Here is a 10201-nt window from a genome sequence, read left to right as displayed (position 1 = left end):
GCCAGAAGAGGACTGGCCACCCCTCATAGCCTGGTTCCTCTCTAGGTTTCTTCCTAGGTTTTGGCTTTTCTAGGGTAGTTTTTCCTAGCCACCGTGCTTCTACACCTGCATTGCTTGCTGTTTGGGGTTTTAGGCTGGGTTTCTGTACAGCACTTTGATATATCAGCTGATGTAAGATGGGCTATATAAATACATTTGATTTGATTTGATGTGGAGATCATCCGTTCACCTACTCTGCGTCTCACGGCGGTTAGAACTAAAAATCTCAAATTTTGATTAATCAGACCTTTGGACATATTTCCACCGGTCTAATGTCCATTGCTCGTGTTTCTTGGCCCAAGCAAGTCTCTTCTTCTTACTGGTGTCCTTTAGTAGTGGTTTCTTTGCATCAATTCGACCATAAAGGCCTGATTCACGCAGTCTCCTTTGAACAGTTGATGTTGAGATGTGTCTGTTACTTTGATTTGGGCTGCAATTTCTGAGGCTGGGTAACTCTAATGAATTTATCCTCTGCAGCAGACGTAACTCTGGTTATTCCTTTCCTGTGGCGGTCCTCATGAGAGCCAGTTTCATCATAGCGCTTGATGGTTTTTGAGACTGCACTTAAAGTAATGATGGACTGTTGTTTCTCTTTGCTTATTTGAGATGTTCTTGCCATTATATGGACTTGGTCTTTTACCAAATAGGGCTATCTTCTGTATACCACCCCTACCTTGTCATAGCACATAGCACTGATAGGCTCAAATGCATTAACCTCTCTTGGGTACGTGAGACGTTAGCGTCCCACCTCTTCAACAGCCAGTGAAACTGCTGGGCGCAAAATTCAAATACAGAAATACTCATTATAAAAATTCAGAAAACAAAACATATTTTACATAGGGTTAAAGATTAACTTCTTGTGAATCCAACCACGGTGTCAGATTTAAAAAATGCTTTATGGCGAAAGCATACCTTACGATTTTTTGAGAACATAGCCCAGCAGACAAATCATTACAAACAGTAACCAGCCAAGTAGAAGAGTTACACAAGTCAGAAATAGAGATAAAATGAATCCCTTACCTTTGATGATCTTCATATGGTTGCACTCAGCAGACATTCATTTACTCAATAAATGTTCCTTTTGTTCGATAAAGTCTCTTTATATCCAAAAACCTCTGTTTTGTTCGCGCGTTTTCTTCAGTAAACCACAGGCTCAAACGCAGTCAAAACAGGCAGACAAAAAATCCAAATTGTATCCGTAAAGTTCGTAGAAACATGTCAAACGATGTTTATATTCAATCCTCAGGTTGTTTTTAGCCTAAATAATCGATAATATTTCAACCGGACAATAACGTAGTCAATAAAAAAGGTAAACAAGAAAGGCACTCTCTCGGTCGCGCGCATGAAAAAGCTCTGTGACACTTTAGGGTCCACTCATTCAGACTGCTCTTACTTCCTCATTTTTCAGAATACAAGCCTGAAACAATTTCTAAAGACTGTTGACATCTAGTGGAAGGCATAGGAACTGCAATTTGAGTCCTAAGTCAATGGATACTGTAATGGCATTGAATAGAAAACTACATAACACAAAAAAAAACTACTTCCCGAATTGATTTTTCTCAGGTTTTTGCCTGCTAAATCAGTTCTGTTATACTCACAGACACTATTTTAACAGTTTTGGAAACTTTAGAGTGTTTTCTATCCAAATCTACCAGTTATATGCATATCATATCTTCTGTGCCCGAGAAGCAGGCAGTTTAATTTGGGCATGCTTTTCATCCAAAATTCCGAATGCTGCCCCCTACCCTAGAGAAGTTAAGAAGGAAAGAAATTCCACAAATTAACTTTTAACAAGGCACACAATTGAAATGCATTCCAGGCGACAAGGGATACACGTGACTGAGAGAATGCCAAGTGTGCAAAGCTGTCATCAAGGCAAAGGGTGGCTACTTTTAAGATTCTCAATTATAAAATATGTTTTGATTTGTTTAACACTTTTTTGGTTTTTACATGATTCCATATGTTATTTCACAGTTCAAATCAAATCAAATTTTATTTGTCACATCCACATGGTTTGCAGATGTTAATGCGAGTGTAGCGAAATGCTTGTGCTTCTAGTTCCGACAATGCAGTAATAACCAACGAGTAATCTAACCTAACAATTCCACAACTACTACCTTATACACACAAGTGTAAAGGGATAAAGAATATGTACATAAAGATATATGAATGAGTGATGGTACAGAACGGCATAGGCAAGATGCAGTAGATGGTATAGAGTACAGTATATACATATGAGATGAGTAATGTAGGGTATATAAAATAAAGTGGCATAGTTTAAAGTGGCTAGTGATACATGTATTACATAAAGATGGCAAGATGCAGTAGATGATATAGGGTACAGTAGATACATATACATATGAGATGAGTAATGTAGGGTATGTAAACATTATATTAAGTGGCATTGTTTAAAGTGGCTAGTGATACATTTTTACATACATTTCCATCAATTCCCATTATTAAAAAGTGGCTGGAGTTGAGTCAGTATGTTGGCAGCAGCCACTAAATGTTAGTGGTGGCTGTTTAACAGTCTGATGACCTTGAGATAGAAGCTGTTTTTCAGTCTCTCGGTCCCTGCTTTGATGCACCTGTACTGACCTTGCCTTCTGGATGATAGCGGGGTGAACAGGCAGTGGCTCGGGTGGTTGTTGTCCTTGATGATCTTTATGGCCTTCCTGTGACATCGGGTGGTGTAGGTGTCCTGGAGGGCAGGTAGTTTGCCCCCTGGTGATGCGTTGTGCAGACCTCACTACCCTCTGGAGAGCCTTTCGGTTGTGGGCGGAGCAGTTGCCGTACCAGGCGGTGATACAGCCCGACAGGATGCTCTCGATTGTGCATCTGTAGAAGTTTGTGAGTGCTTTTGGTGACAAGCCAAATTTCTTCAGCCTCCTGAGGTTGAAGAGGCGCTGCTGCGCCTTCTTCACAACGCTGTCTGTGTGGGTGGACCAATTTAGTTTGTCCGTGATGTGTACGCCGAGGAACTTAACACTTACTACCCTCTCCACTACTGTCCCGTCGATGTGGATAGGGGGGTGCTCCCTCTGCTGTTTCCTGAAGTCCACAATCATCTCCTTTGTTTTGTTGACGTTGAGTGTGAGGTTATTTTCCTGACACCACACTCCGAGGGCCCTCACCTCCTCCCTGTAGGCCGTCTCGTCGTTGTTGGTAATCAAGCCTACCTCTGTAGTGTCGTCCGCAAACTTGATGATTGAGTTAGAGGCGTGCATGGCCACGCAGTCGTGGGTGAACAGGGAGTACAGGAGAGGGCTCAGAACGCACCCTTGTGGGGCCCCAGTGTTGAGGATCAGCGGGGTGGAGATGTTGTTACCTACCCTCACCACCTGGGGGCGGCCCGTCAGGAAGTCCAGTACCCAGTTGCACAGGGCGGGGTCGAGACCCAGGGTCTCGAGCTTGATGACGAGTTTGGAGGGTACTATGGTGTTAAATGCTGAGCTGTAGTCGATGAACAGCATTCTCACATAGGTATTCCTCTTGTCCAGATGGGTTAGGGCAGTGTGCAGTGTGGTTGCGATTGCGTCATCTGTGGACCTATTGGGTCGGTAAGCAAATTGGAGTGGGTCTAGGGTGTCAGGTAGGGTGGAGGTGATATGGTCCTTGACTAGTCTCTCAAAGCACTTCATGATGACGGAAGTGAGTCCTACGGGGCGGTAGTCGTTTAGCTCAGTTACCTTAGCTTACTTGGGAACAGGAACAATGGTGGCCCTCTTGAAGCATGTGGGAACAGCAGACTGGGATAAGGATTGATTGAATATGTCCGTAAACACACCAGCCAGCTGGTCTGCGCATCCTCTGAGGACGCGGCTGGGAATGCTGTCTGGGCCTGCAGCCTTGCGAGGGTTAACACGTTCACATATTTTACTCACCTCGGCTGCAGTGAAGGAGAGCCCGCAGGTTTTGGTAGCGGGCCGTGTCAGTAGCACTGTATTGTCCTCAAAGCGAGCAAAAAAGTTATTTAGTCTGTCTGGGAGCAAGACATCCTGGTCCGCGACGGGGCTGGTTTTCTTTTTGTAATCCGTGATTGACTGTAGACCCTGCCACATACCTCTTGTGTCTGAGCTGTTGAATTGCGACTCTACTTTGTCTCTATACTGGCACTTAGCTTGTTTGATTGCTTTGCGGAGGGAATAGCTACACTGTTTGTATTCGGTCATGTTTCCGGTCACCTTGCCCTGGTTAAAAGCAGTGGTTTGCGCTTTCAGTTTCACGCGAATGCTGCCATCAAGCCACGGTTTCTGGTTTGGGAATGTTTTAATCGTTGCTGTGGGTACGATGTCTCCGATGCACTTCCCAATGAACTCGCTCACCGAATCAGCGTATTCGTCAATGTTGTTGTTGGACGCAATGCGGAACATATCCCAATCCACGTGATCGAAGCAGTCTTGAAGCGTGTAATCAGATTGGTCGGACGAGTGTTGAACAGACCTGAGCGCGGGAGCTTCTTGTTTTAGTTTCTGTTTGTAGGCTGGAAGCAACAAAATGGAGTCGTGGTCAGCTTTTCCGAAAGGAGGGCGGGGGAGGGCCTTATATGCGTCGCGGAAGTTAGAATAACAATGATCCAGAGTTTTACCAGCCCTGGTAGCACAATCGATATGCTGATAGAATTTAGGGAGTCTTGTTTTCAGATTAGCCTTGTTAAAATCCCCAGCTACAATGAATGCAGCCTAAGGATGTGTGGTTTCCAGTTTACATAGAGTCAGATAAAGTTCGTTCAGGGCCATCGATGTGTCTGCTTGGGGGGGAATATATACGGCTGTGATTATAATCAAAGAGAATTCCCTTGGTAGATAATGCGGTCGACATTTGATTGTGAGGAATTCTAAGTCAGGTGAACAGAAGGACTTGAGTTCCTGTATGTTGTTATGATCACACCACGTCTCGTTAATCATAAGGCATACCCCCCGCCCCTCTTCTTACCAGAAAGATGCTTCTTTCTGTCGGCGCGATGCGTGAAGAAACCAGCTGGCTGCACCGACTCCGTTAGCGTCTCTCGAGTGAGCCATGTTTCCGTGAAGCAAAGAACGTTACAGTCTCTGATGTCTCTCTGGAATGCTACCCTTGCTCGGATTTCATCAACCTCGTTGTCAAGAGACTGGACATTGGCGAGTAGTATGCTAGGGAGTGGAGCGCGATGTGCCCGTCTCCGGAGCCTGACCAGAAGACCGCTTCGTTTGCCCCTTTTACGGCGTCGTTGTTTAGGGTCGCCGGCTGGGATCCGATCCATTGTCCTGGGTGGAAAGCAAAACACAGGATCCGCTTCGGGAGAGTCATATTCCTGGTCGTAATGATGGTGAGTTGACGTTCCTCTTATATTCAGTAGTTCCTCCCGACTGTATGTAATGAAACCTAAGATTACCTGGGGTACCAATGTAAGAAATAACACGTAAAAAAACTAAATACTGCATAGTTTCCTAGGAACGCGAAGCGAGGCGGCCATCTCTGTCGGCCCCGGAAGTAGATTTGATGTAGTTTTGATGTCTTCACTATTATTCTACAATGTCGAAAATATTTTTTTTAATAACTTGAATGAGTATGTGTGTCCAAACTTTTGACTGGTACTGTATTTTGTTTTTATCAGGGGGTGCTGCAGCGCCCTCAGCACCCCTACTTCCTATGACAATGCCATTCACCAATCTCCATGCATTTACATTCGTCGGATGACATGAAGATAGATCTCTTTTGCCATGCACACCAGTGGTGGATCTTCCAGCAAGACAATAACCCCAAGCACGCATCAAAATCCACAAAGAAATTGTTAATTTACCATAAAATCAACATTTTGCAATGGCCATCTCAGTCTCTGGACTTGAACCCCATTGAAAATCTGCGGTTTAAATTGTAGAGGGCAGTCCATAAGTGCAGACTAAGGATATCAAGGTTCTGGAAAGATTATATATGGAGGAATGGTCTAAGATCCCTCCTTGTGTGTTCTCCAAACGTATACTCAGTGCCATTATCCTTGCAAGGTGAGGTATTAAAAGGTATTGAAAACAGAAATGCCAATCATTTTTATCACTTTCTTTTTGAGAAATAAATTATTGCTTGTTAAAAAATATTTATTTTAGCAATTGTATTAGTATAAAATATTAGAATTGTATATATTTTTTCGAACATACAATACGTTTTTGTATTATTTTTATATTTTATACAATAATTTTTGAACTGTGTTTTTCTGTGGTTGTGTGATTGTTTGTCTGTCTGTGTGTGTGTGAGTCAGAGAGTGAAAGATGTGTGCATTTGAGTGTGTATGTTGTGCATTTGTACTGACATGAAAAGGCACTTCCACGCCCAAATATTACTGTCTAAAAATAAAGTAGTGACGTCAAACAACAGTTATTTCAGTTGGTCAGTTTCATCCTCCCATCTCAAGAGATACACAGAAACACAAAATTAGTGTTCACTTTTAGGTTCAACTGGAGGAAATATAGAATAAATATTGCTTTTAAAATGAGTCACAGACTGTTTTGATACTTTGGGTATGTAGACTATTTGTAGAATTTTTGTCTGGTGATGAATCAAGTGCTGTAAATACATTGAGCCATAAATATCAAGATAAAACATTGGTCAGATTTAGATCATGTAGGTACCAAATATTCTATGTTTTTGTGAGGATTGTATCAAATTGGTCACCTTTCATTTTCATGCGACTAAATTGCAGACTAATTGCTAATAGGTTTCATGCGTTTTTCCACAATCCAGTATATAGGTTCCACTTTGTTGCGAGCAACAAAAACATTTACAGATCGATCCTATATTCATTTCTGACGTCATCCACATAAACCTTAAATAGATGCCACAGTCTCTTATACAGTATTGTGCAGGTAAAAATAAACACAAACTAAATTGTTCCATAAATAAGCAGGGTATGGTCCAGAAGAGCTCAAATACATTTCTATTGGTCTTGCTTACGCAAGCAGACAGTTCTGAAGATGCAATGATAAGAGGACAAACGCTAGACATGAGTGACTTTTAGGGATTGTTAACTTGATAAATATTCATATCACATCCAATACTCTGCAGTGGGGCTTAGATATGAGTCATACAGCACACTAGACACCATCTATGTGACTGGAAGGAGAAGCTCTGGTAGGGTGTATTACCATTCAACTGCAAACAAACATCCCCAGTGAAAGAAAAAAAACGTTTATAACAATTAATAAACATCAACAGAAAATAGAAATGACCCTGAAATTGAAGATGATGAAATAATCCAATACTGTCATTTTGCTGACCACAACATGTATCTAATTGAGAGAACAAAAGTAGAAAAAGAGAGGGCCCATGCATGACCCTTCGTACGTCAGCCATTGAGGAAGTTGCTGGTGTTGTGCTACGCACGCTACACTACCCACACTACACAGCGTCTCCGCTCTTCATTATGTCAAGTTCCTCACACCCAGCTGGACTCGAATCTGCAACCCTGCACCTCTCAGTCCAACACCTACAGTAAGACTTTATGCCAAGAGGTCAAAACCTAGTGATGACCTCTGGAGGAATACTAATAACTTGCATATGCGCTTTCATATTACCATAGATGCTCTCAAGAAACAATCAGACTTCAAACTACAGAACCCCAGAGAACGTTAGATTTTATTGTCAGCCTGGTGTATTTCCACAATGCTACAACAATTGAATCATAAATTATTGTAATTCATCTTATGAATTCAGTTGACATAGAAAGACTAGCTGTGTCCTGTAGGATGTTCTTATTGTTCTCAATAATAGTTTGAATATAAGGCACATCATAGTGGGGATTGAACAGATGCTCTAAATATGCTTATGGAAAAGTTACCAATTTTGGGGGACAAATCCACCACCTATGAAATACCAATGGAATCCCTGTGACCGATAACTCAAATCATTATGTCTGTAGGTGTTTAGTAAGCTATAACCAAGGTCTGTCAGAGAGAACACTCAAAGGGCTTTTGAAACCTCTGTGGAAGCACAACGACATTGTTGTTAAAGACAGGAAAGATCAGCAAAAAAGTGTATGAAGTTTTGAAAGGGCGAACTAGCGAAGTGGTTCCAGAATCCCTACAGCTTGCAGAAGCTATGTGAACATCCTGAGCAGGAGGCCTTGGACTTATTACAAACCTAAGGCAGGCCTCTAATTTTTTACTTTTTCTCCTTTGGCTGACTTCAAAATCTGCACTGTAAGGCCCCCCCATGTTCCTGATGCCTCCTGCTCCAGTTTCCCAGCAGTCTATGGTTGGCAGAAACTACCTCAAACTCTATGGTGTTGTCATCCTATACTATCGATGCCAAGCTATCCGTCTGCTGTGAAACACATAACTTCTTCAGAGGATTTCCATTGTTATACCCTCTGCGTGTGTGCATGCAGACCCATGCAAGTACTCAAATACAGTACAAACATGACAGATTTTGGGGTCAGGCAATATTAGAGTGCAGGTAATATAGCCAGCAGAAGAAGAAAAAACATAGTGCCTTCAGAAAGTATTCACACCCCTTGACTTTTTCCACATTTTGTTGTGTTACAGCCTGAATTTAAAATGGATTACATTTAGATTTTTGTGTCACTGACCTACAAACAATACCCCATAATGTCAAAGCGGAATTATGCTTTTCAGTTTGTTTTCAAATTAATTAAAAATGAAAAGCTGAATGGTCTTTAGTCAATAAGTATTCAACCCCTTTGTTTTGACAAGCTTAAATAAATTAAGGAGTACAAATGTGCGTACCAAGTCACATAATAATTGCATGGACTCTGTGTGCAGTAATAGTGGTTAACATGATTTATGAATGACTACCTCAAATAAAAAAGACATTGAATATCTCTTTGAGCATGGTGAAGTTACTAATTACACTTTGGATGGTGTATCAATACACTCAGTCACTACAAAGATACAGGTGTCCTTCCTAACTCAGTTGTGGGAGAGGAAGGAACCCGCTCAGGGATTTCACCATGAGGCCAATGGTGACTTTTAAAAAGTTACAGAGTTTAATGACTATGATAGGAGAAAACTGAGGATGGATCAACAACATTGTAGTTACACCACAATACTAACCCAATTGACAGAGTGAAAAGAAGGAAGCCTGCACAGAAAGAAAAAAAATCCAAAACATGCATCTTGTTTGCAACAAGGCACTAAAGTTAAACTGCAAAACATATGGCAAAACAAATCCATTTTTTGTCCTGAATACAAAGTGTGTTTTTGGGCCAAATCCAAAACAACATATTACTGAGTACCACACTCCATATTTTCAAGCATAGTGGTGGCTGAATCATGTTATGGGTATGCTTGTAATCATTAAGGACTGGGGAGTTTTTCAGGATAAAAAAGAAACGGAATGAAACTAAGTACAGGCAAAATCCTAGAGGAAAACCTGTCTCAGTCTTCTTTCCACCAGACACTGAGAGATGAATTCACCTTTCCTCAGTACAATAACCTAAAACACAAGGCCAAATCTACTCTGGAGTTGCTTACCAAGAAGACAGTGAATGTTCCTGATTGACCGAGTTACAGTTTTTAGTTAAATCTGCTTGAAAATCTATGGCAAGACTTGAAAATGGTTGTCTAGCAATGATCAACAACCAATTTGAAAAAGTTTGAAGAATTTTGAAAAGAATATTGGCCAAATATTGTCCAATCCAGGTGTGCAAAGCTCTTAGAGGCTTAGCCAAAAAGACTCACAGCTTTATTCACTGCCAAAGGTGATTCTAACATGTATTGACTCAGGGGTGTGAATACTTAGCCAAGATAAAGAAAAGCAGTTCGACACATACAACAACACAGAGTTACACATGGAATAAACAAACATACAATCAATAATACAGTAGAAGAATCTATATACAGCATGTGCAAATGAGGTAGGATAAGAGAGGTAAGGTAATAAATAGGCCATGGTGGCAAAGTAATTACAATATAGCAATTAAACACTGGAATGGTAGGACGTGCAGAAGATGAATGTGCAAGTTGAGATACTGGGGTGCAAAGGAGCAAGATAAATAAATAAATAAATACAGTATGGGGATGAGGTAGATTGGATGGGCTATTTACAGATGAGCTATGTACAGGTGCAGTGATCTGTGAGCTGCTCTGACAGCTGGTGCTTAAAGCTAGTGAGGGAGGTAAGAGTCTCCAGCTTCAGAGATTTTTGCAGTTCGTTCCAGTCATTGGCAGCA

Source organism: Salvelinus alpinus, chromosome 33 (assembly GCF_045679555.1).
Source record: "Salvelinus alpinus chromosome 33, SLU_Salpinus.1, whole genome shotgun sequence".
Classification (NCBI taxonomy): domain Eukaryota; kingdom Metazoa; phylum Chordata; class Actinopteri; order Salmoniformes; family Salmonidae; genus Salvelinus; species Salvelinus alpinus.
The sequence above is the reverse complement of the archived record's forward strand: the minus strand, read 5'-3'. Positions refer to the sequence as shown.